This window comes from Triticum urartu, chromosome 1A, assembly GCF_056163025.1.
Source record: "Triticum urartu cultivar PI428250 chromosome 1A, HENAU_Tu73, whole genome shotgun sequence".
NCBI classification, from domain to species: domain Eukaryota; kingdom Viridiplantae; phylum Streptophyta; class Magnoliopsida; order Poales; family Poaceae; genus Triticum; species Triticum urartu.
The window spans coordinates 403,338,077-403,357,270 of record NC_141873.1 but is presented as its reverse complement, the minus strand read 5'-3'; positions in this window follow the sequence as shown (position 1 = coordinate 403,357,270).

Here is a 19,194-nt window from a genome sequence, read left to right as displayed (position 1 = left end):
CTAGGGTACTCCATAATTGCAAACAAAGACATGGATGGATAGAGCATAACAATATCTCAAAACCATCCTTACTGAACATGCTTAAAAGAGGCATGTATCACTCTGTAGCAACATGAATACATGGCATAAAAATAACAGCAGAGCAAAGACTTTGTGAAATTCTAAATCTCTGAAATCAGCAACATCACGAGAGCTACTTTGCATGCTTGTGCTAGTCACCACATTGATCACAAAAATACATGGCATACACCCCTGTAAAGATGGCATGGCATAGCCCAAAACACATGTAGAGCTCATAGCCATATGCAGCACACAATAATCATGACAAAAATGACAAAAGCTCATAATCTGATAAGAATCAACACCTAACATTTTATAGCACTCTTGCATCAACCATTAGGGCATCAAGATGGACTCAAACAAACATGGCACAATGGAACAAAATGAAGAGCACAAACAGTTGAACATTTTTATATATCATGCATGCAAAACGGAGCTACAGTGATAAAGTTATGATGCGATGAACATGGGCACAAAATATCAGAAACTTAGGGACTTAGCAGAAAAACAGGTGAGCGTAGAATAGTAAAAGTCGCAAGGGGCGGAGGATAGATGCGGGCTCACGATGGGCCCTTGGGCCGGATCGGAGAGGCTTTGAAGTGAAAAAACCGGGCGGTCCAGGCAAGGCTTCGGTCAGGCCGGGCCGGTCCGGTTCGGTCGAACCGGCCGGTCTGGCGGTTTTTCCCCGGTCCAGGCCACAGGAGGCCGGTCCGGCGGCAGGACGGACACGGCGGCTCCGGCGAGTAACGATAGCGGGTGGCGGGCATGGAGATCGGCCGGATCTCGCTGGATCAGGCTGCGGTGAGGTCGGGGTTGGCTCTCCGGCGAGCAGATCGGGACTCGGGCGGAGGGAACAAGGATCGGGCGGCGCTCTCGCAGGGAAGGCGCGGGCGGCGCGGGGCTCTCCGACGAAGAGGCGGCGGCGACGGCGCAGCGCGGCGCGCGGCGGAGCGGCGGGCTCGGCGCTAGACCGGGGCTCGCTCGGCGGAGCAACAGACGGCGCGCGGCGTGCGAGGCAAAGGGCAGCGAGGGAGGCGACTCCGGCGAGGCGCGGGTGGCCGGCGAGCTTGAGAGGTGGCGGCGGAGTGCTCGAGCTGGAAACGGGCAAGCCGGCGGACGGGCGGGCCTGCACGGGCCCGCGATGGGCTCCGCGGGCCGCGGCGAAGTGGGCGCGGGCGCGGCTGACGTGGCGATGTTTGGTTGGCCGGGAGTGGCCGCCGGGATGACGTGGGGCGCGGTGATAGGTCGGGCGACGTGGCTGGGCGGCGAACATGTCCGGCGCGGCGCGGACGCGTCCGGACGCGCGGAGAAGGAGGAGGACTAGGGTTAGACCGCGAATTTCGAATGAGTGCACATATATATATATAGGTAGAGCGAGCTAGGAGAGTCCAAATGGAGTGCGGTTTTCGGCCACTCGATCGTGATCGAATGACCGAGAGGATGGAGGGGGTTTGGATGGGTTTTGGGCCACTTTGGAGGGGTGTTGGGCTGCAACTCAAATGAGGCCTTTACGGTTCCTTGGTTAACCGTTGGAGTATCAAACGAACTCCAAATGGCACGAAACTTGACAGGCGGTCTATCGGTGGTAAACCAAGGCCGCTTGGCAAATCTCGGTCCAAACCGAGAATGTTTAACACCCGCACACGAAAAGAGGCAAAAGGGGGCGCCGGAAGACGTAGGAGTGTCGGATTGGAAAACGGACAACGGAGAAAATGCTTGGATGCATGAGACGAACACGTATGCAAATGCGATGCACATGATGACATGATATGAAATGCATGACACGCAAACAAATGACAAGGCAACAACAGCGAATAACTGGAAGACACCTGGCGCAACGGTCTCAGGGCGTTAAAACACTCCACCACTACGAGAGGATCTCGTCCCGAGATCTAGGATGGCACCAGAGGGAAATGGAAGAGGAAGAGAAGAGGTAAAACTAAGTTGGTTCTTTGACAAACGCGTGAAACCAAAGAACCTTGAAAGGTTAAACCATTTTGAGAAAAGAATACAATGAAGATGAACAAGGTTGAAAACACTCCGTTAGAAAAGAGGAACAAGGAACAACAAATTCGGGCAGCACTCCAGTTGAAAAGTGATACAAGACTTGATAACATGAAAAGAACTTGAGCAAAGGGCACAACACTCCGGTTAAATGGATAAGCAAAGGGAAGAACATGATCTTGGAAAAACAAGATGATGGGTCAAAGAGAGCAGCATCACAATGCCTCCAGAAGAAATGAAAGAATGGAATGGAATGAACGGAGGGAAAACAAGATCTTCTACCTCAAATGAGCTTGAAAAGCATCTTTAGGAGAAGGGTCAAACGGAGTTGTTGGACACCAACAACGAAAGAGTAAGCTTGTAGTGGGCTTATGGAGAACATCTCAAAACTATGAGGTGAAATTCTACCACTAACGGAAACAATTGCTTGCTTGAGAGCGACAGAGATATGAAAACATATTCATCGCAAGAATAGGAGGAAACTTGGATCATCGATAAACACCATAAATAGCAACATTCCCAATGGGAGGCTTTAGGTAAAATCTATACCAGGATAACTCCAAGGAAGAAGGTGATGGGCTTTAAATATCCCATTCATGAACTTGTGAATCATGAAAACACGAAAGAAATTATCAAGAATGACATAACATGTGACGCCCCAAGACCGGAGCTTCAGTTGCCTTCCAGGGTTTCCGGGTTTCGTCGTGTGATTTGTTTGGTTCTGTGCATTGCATCATGTCATCATGCCATCATGTCATAAGTCTTTTTGCATCTCAACTAAATAATTTGTGTGGATCTTCGATCCATTTAAATTGAGGGAAGAGTGACTTCTCTTTATAACATACCCTCCCAATATTAGGGAGCTATATTAAATATTTCATTTTCGGAATCTCCCACAACACACGTGAAAAATATTTTCCATGTCTATTCCTCTTCGAGTTTGACCTTCAAACCCTGCCAATATATCTCATCTCTTTTATCGAGACTCCTCTAAAAAATCTCATCCCATTTAGAGTCCTTTTGAATGGGTTTCAAAATTCAAACATGTTGAATTAAATTCAACATGTGTGAATCTATTGTTCTCCAAAAACCCTCTTGTCATTTTATTTAAGTTCCTCACATTTTTTTGAGTCCAGGAAATTTATCCGCATGTGCAACTTCTTCCCCAAACACCTCCTTTCTTTTTCTTCTCTTCACTTCTTTGTTTTTTTTTCTGTTTTAGAAATAAGTTTGAGAGAGAGAGAGTTGAGGCCCCAGTCCAGACCAGCTGGGCCTCCCAGCGCCCACTCCCACTAGGCCATCCTTTCCCAATGCGCCGGCCCATCCCCCTCCTAAGGCCCAGCGCCCCACTCCCACCTAAACCTAGCCCATCTCCCTCGAACCCCCTCCTCCTCCTTCGTGCTTGCAAGCGCCGCCAGGAGAGCGTCGCAGGCGCACGCAGCCGAGCCTGATCCACTTGATCTCTCTCTCCTGATCCCTTTTTTTCCTCCTCCCGTCAATCCCTCCATCGCAAACGCCGCTGCCCTGGAGCTCCACCGCCGCCCGTCGCCATCTACTCCTCTGGCCGCCGCGTCCTCCCTGTCCACTTTCTCCAGCAAGCCAGCGTCCGCCTCCTGCTCGCCTCGCCATGGCGCGCCCCCGACCAGGCGCCACTCCACATCTGGAGTGCCCCTGCTCCCTTCTCCTCCTCGCGGCTGCTCAGCGCCTCATCAGCGAGCTCCTCCATCCCCTCCTTCGTTGTTTTCCCTGCCGGGCCCCTCTTCCTCCGTGCCATCTTTGTCGAGCACCAGGAGCTCGACCTCACGCCCTCACTTCTGCGCTGCCACACCACGGCAACCGCGCCCTGCTGCCGCTGCTCTTCTGCACGCTGTCGGCTGCGACCACCAGGGGGCTGCCGCTCGACTCACACCCCTGCTGTCGGCGACCGGGCCGCTGGAGCATGTCCGCCGTCGACCTCCTCGGCCAACCAGGTCGTGCCATCCCTTTGTCGCAGCCTCTGCTGCGTTAGGCCATGACCAGCCCCGCGTTGACTCCCTGGCATCTTCCGCGAGCACAACAACTATAAGCCCTGCTGCCTTCGGTTGCAGCCGGTTTGTTTGTCATCTTGGACACCGACGCCCGCAAATTTTGGACGTGCCAAGTTCCATTTCAAAATGTTTAATTACATCCGATGAGGATTTCGACAAGTACCACGACGCTCGGAGTCCTCGGATCCGTCAAGTTCCTTTATGAGATGTACAACTACCGTCGACCTCAAAGACCTCGGATTCACCAAGTTCTCACGAAGACAAGTGAGACCCTTCGGATGCGCCAAGTTCATCTACACAAAAATGCCAAGTACCACTCATGTCGGCAAGACCCGCAAGTCGGACCCCGAACGATCGACGTCTCATGGACCGTGTACAACTACCGTCGCCCCGAAGACGTTGGAGTCATCAAGTACCTCTCCGAACGAACCTGAACGACTACCGTCGCCAGATCGGGACCGGAAAGTCCGAAGACCCCAAGTACCATGACACCGATGACATGGACATCTACGGAAACTCGGGCAACGATAAACTTGTACCACTACCGTCGCGAGAACGCCTACTTCCGCTATGAACTTGAACTGTCCCGCTTGCACGCTTCGAAGGTATAACCTCGAGACGACGCCCGTGAACGTATGAATGCATGTTGTATGAGATGCAACCTTGTTTTGCCTCGAGACTAAACTATTGGTGCACGTTGCCCCTCTTGTGCCTTGCCACCGTCATGTGGGACACCCGGTTACCGGGATCACTCCCACCATCTGTTGACACTCACACCCACTTCCTTTTGCACCGGTATCTTCGTGAGCTACCGGATCATCGGAACGTTGCCGTGGCACCGTTTTCGTTTTCGTGGCACCCCTATCGTTTCTGCCACGATGGCAAATGCTTCATAATGCTCATGCCAACTTTTTCATAAAATTGCATAAACTTGCACATGTCATCCGCATCATGTTAACAACTTTACGATGTTTAAAACTGTTGTTGTTTGCTTCAAATTGCTAATGCATATGGGGATTTACCGGATTTGTTGTTTGTTATATCCGGCCCCATTTCAATTGTTTAGATGGTGTAGTTTTGTTATGCCTCACCTCTTGCCGTGCTTAACAACATTTAATATTATTGAGTACATAACCGAGATCAAACTAAATAACTTGAATGTGGTGTTTTGTCAATACGCAACGGAGTTGCATGTTGAGCTCCACTTAATTTGTAGGATTGTTTGTGCACTTTGCCATGCCATGCTTCATTAAACCGGACATGCATCATACTTGTTTGTGCATCATGCCATGCTTATGTCATGGTTGTTTACTATATTGTTTGTTTCTTTCCGGTGTTGCTTCTTCGGGTTGGTTCCGATAACGTCGCGTTTGTGAGGACCCGTTCGACTAAGTCAGTTTGTCTTCTTCATGGACTCATTCTTCTTCCTTGCGGGATCTCAGGCAAGATGACCATACCCTCGAAATCACTTCTATCTTTGCTTGCTAGTTTCTCGCTCTTTTGCTATGCCTATGCTACGATACCTACCACTTGCTTATCATGCCTCCCACATTGTTAAACCAAGCCTCTAACCCACCTTGTCCTAGCAAACCATTGTTTGGCTATGTTACCGCTTTGCTCAGCCCCTCTTATAGCGTTGTTAGTTGCAGGTGAAGATTGAAGTTTGTTCCTTGTTGGAACATGGAGATGTTGTTCCTTGTTGGAACATGTTTACTTGTTGGGATATCACAATATCTCTTATTTAATTAATGCATCTATATACTTGGTAAAGGGTGGAAGGCTCGGCCTTATGCCTGGTGTTTTGTTCCACTCTTGCCGCCCTAGTTTCCGTCATATCAGTGTTATATTCCCGGATTTTACGTTCCTTACGCGGTTGGGCTATAATGGGAACCCCTTGACAGTTCGCCTTGAATAAAACTCCTCCACCAATGCCCAACCTTGGTTTTACCATTTGCCACCTAGCCTTTTCTTTCCCTTGGGTTCTGCAGACTCAAGGGTCATCATTATTTTAACACCCCCCCGGGCCAGTGCTCCTCTGAGTGTTGGTCCACGTCGTTAGCCGCCGGTGGCCACCAGGGGCAACTCTGGGCTGGCCTACCGGAAGTTTAGACAATCTGAGTGTGCCCTGAGAACGAGATATGTGCAGCTCCTATCGGGATTTGTCGGCACATTCGGGCGGTGTTGTTGGATTTGTTTTATCTTGTCGAAGTGTCTTGTAGAACCGGGATACCGAGTCTGATCGGAATGTCTCGGGAGAAGGTTTATCCTTCGTTGACCGTGAGAGCTTGTGATGGGCTAAGTTGGGACTCCCCTGCAGGGATTTGAACTTTTGAAAGCCGTGCCCGCGGTTATGGGCAGATGGGAATTTGTTAATGTCCGGTTGTAGATAACTTGAACCTTAACTTAATTAAAATACATCAACCGCGTGTGTAACCGTGATGGTCTCTTCTCGGCAAAGTCCGGGAAGTGAACACGGTGTTGGAGTTATGCTTGACGTAGGTTGTTCTAGGATCACTTCTTGATCATAGTTTCTCGACCGTGCTTTGCCTTCTCTTCTCGCTCTCTTTAGCGAATAGGTTAGCCACCATATATGCTAGTCGCTTGCTGCAGCTCCACATCATACCTTTACCTTACCCATGAGCATAAAAAGTCTTGATCGCGAGGGTGCGAAATTGCTGAGTCCCCATGACTCAAGATTACTTCCAAACCAGTTTGCAGGTGCCGATGTTACCGAGCAGGTGACGCAACCAAGCTGAAGGAGGAGCTTGATGAAGATCTTGTCCTTTGGTGTTGTTTCGTTCTAGTTGATCAGTAGTGGAGCCCAGTTTGGGTCGATCGGGGATATGTGTAGCATTTGGGGTAGTCTTCTTTTATTCTGGTTCCGTAGTCGGACCTTGATTGTATCTGGTTTATGTAATGCTTTATTCATGTATTTGTGTGAAGTGGCGATTGTAAGCCAACTATGTATCTTTTCCCTTATTGTATTACATGGGTTGTTTGCGAAGATTACCTCACTTGCGACATTGCTTTCAATGCGGTTATGCCTCTAAGTCGTGCTTCGACACGTGGGAGATATAGCCGCATCGAGGGCGTTTCAAGTTGGTATCAGAGCCTTCCCCGACCTTAGGAGCCCCCACTGCTTGATCAAATAACAGCCGTTGTTGAGTCTAGAAAAAAATGTTTTGAGTCATTAGGATTTATATATCGGAGAGTTTAGGAATTCTTTTTACTCCCCAGTCCCCTTCATCGCTCTGGTAAGGCATCCTGACGTAGAGTTTTGACTCTTCTCTTCTCAAATTTCACAAAAAAAAATTTAGGATCACGCGGGTATCTTGGAATCGTTCCGATGGATTTGTGACGAGAAAATTGTTCTTGGTGCCTCCTGTCATTTAGGGGTTGTGGCAGTGTCCCGGGGAGTTGGCTCCGAGGTGTTGTCGTCACAATTTTATCGTTGTAGTTCTGGAATACCTGAGTTTAGTTTCGCCAACATCGAAAATATCTTTTATGCAGTTGTTGGTGAGATAACCTCGACGCCACCCAGTACTGGGGCGGGAGTTCGGGAGTATTGCCATAACGCGTATAACAGATGCTTTTCGAAGGTTGAGGTAGATGATTTCCGAAGGTTTCTTGGTTATGTGTTGAAGGATGGATACGGCTGGATGTAGGATTTGCTAGTTTTGGGTGAGATATTATGCTTCCCCTGTATCCCCAACACCTGATTGCATAACCGGAAAGTTTTGGGAGTTTATAAGTGGGAATTCAAGTAGCTCTTAGGATATCTTTCCGACAGATGTATGATATGAAATTGGGGTTCGACGTCTAGTGGTCCGCCTATTCACGGTCGGTTTTACGGTGGTCTCGTTGTGTCTTAAAGAGTCCTTGGCTATGCCGACTCGGGGACGCTTCGTATGTCATGTGCACTGCCTTGTACATGATGGTGCTGTACGATCGAGCCTGTGTAGGCCCCACCACGAAAATTTCGGATGAAATCTCTACATATGTTTGTTTCGGCTTATTCTGCAAGCCAATCCTTTGTTTTGTTTTCAGTTGTGGTATTCGAGTTGCTTCAATGTCAAGTGTTGATTCCATATTTTTCCTAAGCGGTGTTCTCATACCTCTATGCGAATACTAAGCCATCTCGATCTTCGAGTTTGTCATTTCAATTTCTTGTCAACCGGTGTGTCTCTCCTCAAGTGGATCCGATCATTTCAACAACCGCAAGATCAAGCATCAGTTCTTCTCAATGGTGTTTGTTTCATCCGTCTCCAAGTTGACTTTGTTTTTCCCGCCCACCCACCCTTTTTCTTCAAGGAATCCGATGTTTTAATGAAGTATCCTTTATATTCTCGTGAAGTCTCTCCATTCCTTTTCCGTCAATGTTCTTATCCAGTGATTCTCAAGAAGATGCCAATGAAGCTTCAAGTTCGTCACCCTTCACTCATTTTTCTTCTCCGGTGGTTTCAATTCAAGCTTTTGGTGTTGATCATATCCTTTTCCTCGTTTCAGAAGTTTTATCATACCGGTGCACCTCTTTGTCATTCACCTCTCGTTATTCATTTGTTCCGGACTGCTGAAGATATCTCGAAGATTCATGTTTCCACTCTGCTTTCGTTCAAACTCTTTCGAGGATGTTATCTCATTCAAGCCTTTTAAATCAACCGGTGCATTCTCCCTTTTAATCGTTCAATGGTGTATCTTTTCAGTGGGCCCTAACCCATAGGTATTTTTCCAGGATCTTACCTGACTCTTCTTATTTTCCCGGAGCTATCCAAATTTCTTTTCGAAGTGTGACGTAAGAATGAATTATCATTAGTCATATGTATTTCTCCAAGATCTGCCAAATTCTTTTAACCGTTGGCTCAACCTTTCTATTCATCATCCCGGAGTATCTCAACAATTAATGGTGGTGTTTCTCGTCGTCATTCTCGGATTTTGAAGACCGAAGAGGAGTTTTTCCTCCATATCTTATCCGTTCTCTCGGAGACTCGTGGTTCTAGCTTCATGCCATCCTCTCATAATTGTTTTCGATTGTGACAATTCTTTTCACCCATTCAGAGCAATTCAAGATTCTGTTCAGTTTGATTATCCGGAGCCCATCATCTAAGATTTATTCATTCCAGTTTTCAGCTCTCATACTCTAAATCATACCGGTGTCTAAATCAAGGATTCTCTAATCAGCTCGTAATCTTTTCGTTCTCATGGGTCTAAATTCTCTCAAGCATATTCGTTTAATTGCTAATTCTTCCCGGTGTGTCTTCATGTTTTAATCGTTCTTTTCAATTCTTACGGTGGTTTGCTCAAGAGTTCTCTTCCTTCTTCATCATATCAATTCATTCGTTGTTTCAATCCTACCGGTGGTCCATTAAGTTTGCGCTATATCTATCTAAATCCTTTCTACGAGAATAAGTTGTATGCGATCTGTTGCTTGTCATCAATTTAAATTGGTGAAGGATAAGCATAATATAATTCTTATTCTTGTCCCATCCAAGTGATTAATTCTTTTTCCAGAGTGGTTCATCATATCATATTCTCAGTTCGAGATGCTTTACCTTTTCTTTCCCGGAGTTCCAAGCTCTAATTTATCACGGAGATCCATCTAAATCATTGCAAGGATTCACCTTGTGTTTTCAATTTCTCTTTCTTTTTATTCTTTTGCTACCGGAGTTCCTAATGAAGGTTCTACATGATGGTTCATCAAGGATTTTATCCCTTCTCGAAGTTTTCATCGAGATTCTTTCCTAAGGAGCTCAAGTATTCTACATCTTGCAATCCGGAGTGCAATTCTTTCTTCCGTACCATTGGAAGTGGTATTACATCATTCTTGATAATTTGAGTTCATGCTTCATGATTCACATATTGTTAAGAATGAGGTATTTTAAACCCATCAATCTCTTCATTGGAGTTATATTGGGTTATATTTCACCTAAAGCCTTCCCTAAGGATTGTTGCTAATTATGGTGCTTATAAATGACCCTAGTTCTTCATTTATCCTCCCAGTGAAATAAGTTTCTTGTTCCATTGTTGATATCAATCCAATCAAATCTTTTTTGTGAGTGGCAAGTTGTCACCTCATAATTTTGAGATGTCTCCTATAAGTCCATATCAAGCTTATCCTTTTCGTTGCTGGTTTTCCAACAACTCTGTTCGACCCTTCTCCTAAGGATACCTTCTCAAGCTCTTTTGTGGCAGAAGTTGGCCTTTCTTCTCTGTTCTTTTTTTTCAATTATCTATCTTCTATCCTTTCGTTCCGGAGGCATTGTGTTGTTGCTCTCTTCAACCCTTCTTCTTGTTCTTGTCAGGACCTTGTTCTTTTCATGCTTATCCATTTAACCAGAGTGTCGCGTCCTCTTTTCAAGTATCCTCTCATCTTGTCAAGATCATGTTCAACTCCTTCCTTTTCCAACCGGAGTGTTGTCGTATTTGATCTCTATCGTTCCGTGTGCTCCTTCTTTCAACCAGAGTGTTTGCATGTGCTTCTTGTCCATTGCAACCTTTATTCTTATGTCTTTCAACCTACAAGGTTCTAGTATTGATCCTTGTTCCTCTTTTCTAACGGAGTGTTTTCAAATTCGTTCATCTTCATTGTATTCTTTCTTTCAATGGATTAACCTTTTCAAGGTTCTTTGGTTTCACTCGTTTGTCAAAGAAGCAACGTAGTTTTACCTCTTCTCTTTTCTCTTCCGTTTTCCCTCCGGTGCCATTCTAGATCTCGGGACGAGATCCTCTCGTAGTGGTGGAGTGTTGTTACGCCCCAAGACCGGAGCTTCAGTTGCCTTCAAGGGTTTCCGGGTTTCGTCGTGTGATTTGTTTGGTTCTGTGCATTGCATCATGTCATCATGCCATCATGTCATAAGTCTTTTTGCATCTCAACTAAGTAATTTGTGTGGATCTTCGATCCATTTAAATTGAGGGAAGAGTGACTTCTCTTTATAACATATCCTCCCGATATTAGGGAGGTATATTGAATATTTCATTTTCGGAATCACCCATAACACACGTGCAAAATATTTTCCATGTCTATTCCTCTTCGAGTTTGACCTTCAAACCCTGCCAATATATCTCATCTCTTTTATCGAGACTCCTCTAAAAAATCTCATCCCATTTAGAGTCCTTTTGAATGGGTTTCAAAATTCAAACATGTTGAATTAAATTCAACATGTGCGAATCTATTGTTCTCCAAAAACCCTCTTGCCATTTTATTTAAGTTCCTCACATTTTTTGAGTCCAGGAAATTTATCCGCATGTGCAACTTCTTCCCCAAACACCTCCTTTCTTTTTCTTCTCTAATCTTCTTTGTTTTTTTTCTGTTTTAGAAATAAGTTTGAGAGAGGGAGAGAGTTGAGGCCCCAGTCCAGACCAGCTGGGCCTCCCAGCGCCCACTCCCACTAGGCCATCCTTTCATAATGCGCCGGCCCATCCCCCTCCTAAGGCCCAGCGCCCCACTCCCACCTAAACCTAGCCCATCTCCCTCGAACCCCCTCCTCCTCCTTCGTGCTTCCAAGCACTGCCAGGAGAGCGTCGCAGGCGCACGTAGCCGAGCCTGATCCACTCGATCTCTCTCTCCCAATCCCTTCTTTTCCTCCTCCCGTCAATCCCTCCATCGCAGACGCCGCTGCCCTGGAGCTCCACCGCCGCCCGTCGCCATCTACTCCTCTGGCCGCTGCGTCCTCCCTCTCCACCTTGTCCAGCGAGCCAGCGTCCGCCTCCTGCTCGCCTCGCCATGGCGCGCCCCCGACCAGGCGCCACTCCACATCTGGAGTGCCCCTGCTCCCTTCTCCTCCTCGCGGCTGCTCAGCGCCTCATCAGCGAGCTCCTCCATCCCCTGCTCCGTGTCGTCTTTGTCGAGCACCAGGAGCTCGACCTCATGCCCTCACTGCTGCGTTGCCACACCACGGCAACCGCGCCCTGCTGCCGCTGCTCTTCTGCACGCTGTCGGCTGCGACCACCAGGGGGCTGCCGCTCGACTCACACCCCTGCTGCCGGCAACCGGGCCGCTGGAGCATGTCCGCCGTTGACCTCCTCGGCCAACCGGGTCGTGCCATCCCTTTGTCGCAGCCTCTGCTGCGTTAGGCCATGACCAGCCCCGCGTTGACTCCCTGGCATCTTCCGCGAGCACAACAACTATAAGCCCTGCTGCCTTCGGTTGCAGCCGGTTTGTTTGTCATGTTGGACACCGACGCCCGCAAATTTTGGACGCGCCAAGTTCCATTTCAAAATGTTCAATTACATCCGATGAGGATTTCGACAAGTACCACGACGCCCGGAGTCCTCGGATCCGTCAAGTTCCTTTATGAGATGTACAACTACCGTCGACCTCAAAGACCTCGGATTCACCAAGTTCTCACGAAGACAAGTGAGACCCTTCGGATGCGCCAAGTTCATCTACACAAAAATGCCAAGTACCACTCATGTCGGCAAGACCCGCAAGTCGGACCCCGAACGATCGACGTCTCATGGACCGTGTACAACTACCGTCGCCCCGAAGACGTTGGAGTCATCAAGTACCTCTCCGAACGAACCTGAACGACTACCGTCGCCAGATCGGGACCGGAAAGTCCGAAGACCCCAAGTACCACGACACCGATGACATGGACATCTACGGAAACTCGGGCAACGATAAACTTGTACCACTACCGTCGCGAGAACGCCTACTTCCGCTATGAACTTGAACTGTCCCGCTTGCACGCTTCGAAGGTATAACCTCGAGACGACGCCCGTGAACGTATGAATGCATGTTGTATGAGATGCAACCTTGTTTTGCCTCGAGACTGAACTATTGGTGCACGTTGCCCCTCTTGTGCCTTGCCACCGTCATGTGGGACACCCGGTTACCGGGATCACTCCCACCATCTGTTGACACTCACACCCACTTCCTTTTGCACCGGTATCTTCGTGAGCTACCGGATCATCGGAACGTTGCCGTGGCACCGTTTTCGTTTTCGTGGCACCCCTATCGTTTCTGCCACGATGGCAAATGCTTCATAATGCTCATGCCAACTTTTTCATAAAATTGCATAAACTTGCACATGTCATCCGCATCATGTTAACAACTTTACGATGTTTAAAACTGTTGTTGTTTGCTTCAAATTGCTAATGCATATGGGGATTTACCGGATTTGTTGTTTGTTATATCCGGCCCCATTTCAATTGTTTAGATGGTGTAGTTTTGTTATGCCTCACCTCTTGCCGTGCTTAACAACATTTAATATTATTGAGTACATAACCGAGATCAAACTAAATAACTTGAATGTGGTGTTTTGTCAATATGCAACGGAGTTGCATGTTGAGCTCCACTTAATTTGTAGGATTGTTTGTGCACTTTGCCATGCCATGCTTCATTAAACCGGACATGCATCATACTTGTTTGTGCATCATGCCATGCTTATGTCATGGTTGTTTACTATATTGTTTGTTTCTTTCCGGTGTTGCTTCTTCGGGTTGGTTCCGATAACGTCGCGTTTGTGAGGACCCGTTCGACTAAGTCAGTTTGTCTTCTTCATGGACTCATTCTTCTTCCTTGCGGGATCTCAGGCAAGATGACCATACCCTCGAAATCACTTCTATCTTTGCTTGCTAGTTTCTCGCTCTTTTGCTATGCCTATGCTACGATACCTACCACTTGCTTATCATGCCTCCCACATTGTTAAACCAAGCCTCTAACCCACCTTGTCCTAGCAAACCATTGTTTGGCTATGTTACCGCTTTGCTCAGCCCCTCTTATAGCGTTGTTAGTTGCAGGTGAAGATTGAAGTTTGTTCCTTGTTGGAACATGGAGATGTTGTTCCTTGTTGGAACATGTTTACTTGTTGGGATATCACAATATCTCTTATTTAATTAATGCATCTATATACTTGGTAAAGGGTGGAAGGCTCGGCCTTATGCCTGGTGTTTTGTTCCACTCTTGCCGCCCTAGTTTCCGTCATATCAGTGTTATATTCCCGGATTTTACGTTCCTTACGCGGTTGGGCTATAATGGGAACCCCTTGACAGTTCGCCTTGAATAAAACTCCTCCACCAATGCCCAACCTTGGTTTTACCATTTGCCACCTAGCCTTTTCTTTCCCTTGGGTTCTGCAGACTCAAGGGTCATCATTATTTTAACACCCCCCCGGGCCAGTGCTCCTCTGAGTGTTGGTCCACGTCGTTAGCCGCCGGTGGCCACCAGGGGCAACTCTGGGCTGGCCTACCGGAAGTTTAGACAATCTGAGTGTGCCCTGAGAACGAGATATGTGCAGCTCCTATCGGGATTTGTCGGCACATTCGGGCGGTGTTGTTGGATTTGTTTTATCTTGTCGAAGTGTCTTGTAGAACCGGGATACCGAGTCTGATCGGAATGTCTCGGGAGAAGGTTTATCCTTCGTTGACCGTGAGAGCTTGTGATGGGCTAAGTTGGGACTCCCCTGCAGGGATTTGAACTTTTGAAAGCCGTGCCCGCGGTTATGGGCAGATGGGAATTTGTTAATGTCCGGTTGTAGATAACTTGAACCTTAACTTAATTAAAATACATCAACCGCGTGTGTAACCGTGATGGTCTCTTCTCGGCAAAGTCCGGGAAGTGAACACGGTGTTGGAGTTATGCTTGACGTAGGTTGTTCTAGGATCACTTCTTGATCATAGTTTCTCGACCGTGCTTTGCCTTCTCTTCTCGCTCTCTTTAGCGAATAGGTTAGCCACCATATATGCTAGTCGCTTGCTGCAGCTCCACATCATACCTTTACCTTACCCATGAGCATAAAAAGTCTTGATCGCGAGGGTGCGAAATTGCTGAGTCCCCATGACTCAAGATTACTTCCAAACCAGTTTGCAGGTGCCGATGTTACCGAGCAGGTGACGCAACCAAGCTGAAGGAGGAGCTTGATGAAGATCTTGTCCTTTGGTGTTGTTTCGTTCTAGTTGATCAGTAGTGGAGCCCAGTTTGGGTCGATCGGGGATATGTGTAGCATTTGGGGTAGTCTTCTTTTATTCTGGTTCCGTAGTCGGACCTTGATTGTATCTGGTTTATGTAATGCTTTATTCATGTATTTGTGTGAAGTGGCGATTGTAAGCCAACTATGTATCTTTTCCCTTATTGTATTACATGGGTTGTTTGCGAAGATTACCTCACTTGCGACATTGCTTTCAATGCGGTTATGCCTCTAAGTCGTGCTTCGACACGTGGGAGATATAGCCGCATCGAGGGCGTTACATAACACCACCTCAAAAGATGAGATATGGAAGAATTTCTCTTTGGGATGCAGGATGAAGAATGCTTGAACTCCTTTGAAAAGAATCTTGATGAGCACTTCGAGAAGGATTTAAGTCCTTGATGAACCTCCATGAGGAACTTCGGTAACAAAAGAATGATCAAACGAAATGAAGGATGAGAAGAATAAGGTCGAAGCCTTGCAATGATTAGATGAATCTCCGTGGTGATATAATTGCGAGGGCTTTGAACTCCTGAAAAGAAAAGATGAAACAATTGAAACCGAGAATTTTTTATGAACCTTCGGAATAAGGAAATGAATTTGCTCGATGAAACAAGAATAAGAATTACATTATGCTTATCCCTCACAAATTAAATTGATGACAAGCAAACGGATTTGGCACACTAATTTTTCTTGTAGCAAGGATGAAGATAGATATAGCGCAACTTGAGAAGGAGTTCAACGAACCGCCAGTAGAATTGAAACAACGAATGAATTGCTACGATAACCAAGGAAGGAAACTCTTGGACGAACCATCGTAAAAATTGAAAATGAACGAATAAAAGTTGAAGAAACACCGGGAAGGATTAGCAAATAAACGAAGATACTAGAGAGAATTTTATACAGTAGAACGAAGAGATCATGAACTGATTAGAGGATATTTGAATGATGCACCGGTAATATTAGGCGAACGATAACTGAAAGCTGGGAATGAATAAACCCGAAAAGATGGCCTTCGGAGAATCAAACTGAAAAGACTCCTGAATTGCTCCGGATGGGTGAAAAGAATTCTCACAATCGAAAACAATTATGAGAGGATGGCATGAAGCTTGAGCTTCGCATCTCTGAGAGAACGGATAAGATTTGGAGGAAAAAACTCTTCTTCGGCCTTCAAATGTTGAGAATGACGATGAGAAACACCACCATGAATTATTCAGGCACTCCGGAATAATGAAAAGCGAAGAGGTTGAGCCAAAAATGAAAAGAATTTGAAAGATCTTGGAGCAATACAAATGACTCATGATAACTCATTCTTACGTCAAACTTGGAAAAGAATTTGAGAGTAACACCGGGAAAATAGAAGAGTCAGGTAAGATCCTGGGAAAAGACCTGTGGGTTAGGGCCCACTCAAAAGACACACCGTTGAACGATTACTTGAAAAGAGAGATTGCACCGGTTGAATTAAATGGCTTGAATGAGATAACAACCTCGAGATATCTTGAACGGATTGAGAATGGAAACGTGAATCTCGTGAGATATCTTCAACACTCTGGAACAAATGAATAGCGAGAAGTGAAAGATTATGAGGTGCACCGACATGAGAAGGTATTGAAACAAGGAAAGGATATGATCAACAAAGCTTGACTTGAATCCACCAGAGAAGAAAAAGAACGAATAATGATGAACTTGAAGCTCCGTTAATAACTTTCTGAGAATCACTGGATAAGAAGATTGACGGAAAAGAATGGAGAGACTTCACATCATTAAGATGGATACTTGATTCAGAAATCTAAGTCCTTGAAGAAAAAGGGTGGGTGGGCGAGAAAAGAAAGGCAACTTGGAGACGGATGAAACAAACACTGTTGAGAAGAACTGATAATTGATCTCGCAAATGTTGACATGATCGGATCCACTTGAAGAGCAGCACGTCGGTTGGAAAAGAATTGACATGACAAACTCAATGATCAAGAAGGATTTGTATTCACATAGAAGTATGAGAACATCGCTTAGGAAAGGTATGGAATCAACATTTGATTTCGAAGCAACTCGAATACCACAAATAAAAGAAAACAAGGATTGGCTTGCATAATAAGCTGGAACAAACATATGATAGAGATTTCGTCCGAAGTTTTCATGGTGGGGCCCACACGGGCTCGATCGTACATCACCATCATGTACAAGGTAGTGCACATGACATACGAAGCATCCCTGAGTCAGCATAGCCAAGGACTCTTTAAGACACAACGAGACCACTGTAAAACCAACCGTGGATAGGTCGACCACTAGACGTCGAACCCCAATTTCATATCATACATCTGTCGGAAAGATATCCTAGGAGCTACTTGAATTCCCACTTATAAACTCCCGAAACTTTCCGGTTATGCAATCAGGTGTTGGGGATACAGGGGAAGCATAATATCTCACCCAAACTAACAAATCCTACATCCAGCTGTGTCCATCCTTGAACACATAACCAAGAAATCTTCGGAAATTGTGTACCTCAACCTTCGAAAAGGATCCATTATACGAGTTATGGCAATACTCCCGAACTCCCGCCCCAGTACCGGGTGGCGTCGAGGTTATCTCACCAACAACTGCATAAAAGAGATTTTCGATGTCGGCGAACTCAGGTATTCTAGAACTGCAATGATAAAATTGTGACGACAACACCTCGGAGCTCAACTCCCCGGGACACTGCCACAACCACTAAATGTCAGGAGGCACCAAGAACAATGTTCTCGTCACAAAACCATCGGAACGATTCCAAGATACCCGCGTGATCCTAATTTTTTTTCATGAAATTTGAGAAGAGAAGAGTTAAAACTCTATGTCAGGATGCCTCACCAGAGCGACGAAGGGACTGAGGAGTAAAAAGAATCCTACTCTCCGATATATATAATCCAATAAGACTCAAAACATTTTTCTAGACTCAACAACGCCAGCAATTCGATCAAGCAGGGGGCTCCTAAGTCGGGGAAGGCTTTGATACCAACTTGTAACACCCACGATGCGGCTATATCTCCCACATGTCGGAGCACGACTTAGAGGCATAACCGCATTGTAGGCATGTCACAAGAGGGGTAATCTTTACCCATCCTATGTACTGAATAAGAAAGGGATAAAGAGTTGGCTTACAATCGCCACTTCACACAATACATAAATATAGCATTACATCATCCAGAATACAATCAAGGTCCGACTACAGAACCAAAATAAAAGAAGACCACCCCTAATGCTACAGATCCCCGATCGCCCCAACTGGGCTCCACTACTGATCAACTAGAAACGAAACAACACAACAAACACGATCTTCATCTAGCTCCTCCTTGAGCTTGGTTGCGTCACCTGCACGGGTATCAACGGCACCTGCAACTGGTTTTGGAAGTAATCTGTGAGTCACGGGGACTCAGCAATCTCACACCCTCGCGATCAAGACTATTTAAGCTTATGGGTAGGGAAAAGGGTAGTGAGGTGGAGCTGCAGCAAGCACTAGCATATATGGTGGCTAACTTATGCAAATGAGAGCGAGAAGAGAAGCAAAGCACGGTCGTGAACTAGAAATGATCAAAAAGTGATCCTGAAACTACTTACGTTCAAGAATAACACAAGAACCATGTTCACTTCCCGGACTCTGCCGGAAAGAGACCATCGTGGCTACACACGCGGTTGATGTATTTTAATTAAGTTAAGTGTCAAGTTCTCTACAACCGAACATTAACAAATTCCCATCTGCCCATAACCGCGGGCACGTCTTTCGAAAGTTCAAAACCATGCAGGGGTGTCCCAACATAGCCCATCACAAGCTCTCACGGTCAACGAAGGATATTCCTTCTCCCAGGAAGACACGATCAGGCTCGGAATCCCAGTTACAAGGAATTTCGACAATGGTAAAACAAGACCAGCAAAGCCGCCTGAATGTGCCGACAAATTCCGATAGGAGCTGCACATATCTCTTTCTCAGGGCACACCGGATGAGCAAGACATCGGGTTGGCATAGACCCTGGTTGCCCAGGGGGCGCCGGACATCGCTCAAGTTGGACCAACACTTAGAGAAGCACTGGCCCGGGGGGGGGGGGGGGGGTTAAAATAAAGATGACCCTCGGGCTCCGGAAACCCAACGAAAAAAGGCTAGGTTGTTAGTGGAAATGTAAAACCAAGGTTGGGCCTTGCTGGAGGAGTTTTATTCAAGACGAACTGTC